We start from the raw sequence: 864 nt of genomic DNA, 5'->3' as shown, positions 1-864 counted from the left end.
CCAAAAAAGTGCAGGTATGCACTCTCATCTGCTCTGCTCTGCAAACCTCGGACCCTGCCATCTCAGCAAATTCTTTCTGCTGGGCTGCAGCCTATCCCATTGTTCCCAGGGCAGGCTTTAATCCAGGTCAGGGAAAAAAGGTCTCTGGCACAATGCATAAAACTCATCCCGCCATCAGCTAGAAAAGACACCCCCCCCCCAGGCCTCCCATTGTCGCAGGTCTGACTCAAAGCCCGTGGAAGTCAAATGGGCGTCTGCGAGAGCTCTGGGTAGGATCGGGCTCACACCTCCATTCCTGCTGCCCCACGTCCCAGCCCGGGCAGCCACCGGTGCAGTCAGTCCTGTCACTCGCTGGTCTAACCCAGTTGGGTGGAGTTGCCCTGCCCGAGTCACGCAGCTGCCCATGGAGAGCGCAGAGGTGGCTGGACTTCACTGCTGAGTGACGTTAAGCTGTACATATGTAGAAAGTTTGTAGGGTGCACTGGGGTTCTTCAGCACGTGTTTTATTCATTTTTACACCATTAATCCTTTTGCTCCTCTTGGGCCCGGGCATTTTCCCCAAGGTTTGCAGAGGTTGTTAGGCTGTCCTTCCTCGCGAAGGAAGACTGGAAGGTACCGCCTCAGTTTCGGGGAGGAATATGACAAAGCAAAAGGACGTGCAGAGAGAGTGTCTGTAGGTTACCGTTTATCCACGCTCCTAATACAAGAAACAGGAGAACAGTTATCACAGATGAAAGGCAACTGAGGAAAGAGAACATTTTTCAGAAGGAAAAGAGTCCACTGTGCCTAATTCAAGATATTCGAATTCAAGAAAGGGCAAAGATTTAGATGAACCACAAAATCACCACATTTTTACTAGATGGG

This window comes from Empidonax traillii, unplaced genomic scaffold (assembly GCF_003031625.1).
Source record: "Empidonax traillii isolate 1590-97213 ecotype Southwest subspecies unplaced genomic scaffold, ASM303162v1 scaffold236:size2090792, whole genome shotgun sequence".
In the NCBI taxonomy this organism is placed as follows: Eukaryota; Metazoa; Chordata; class Aves; order Passeriformes; family Tyrannidae; genus Empidonax; species Empidonax traillii.
The sequence above is the reverse complement of the archived record's forward strand: the minus strand, read 5'-3'. Positions refer to the sequence as shown.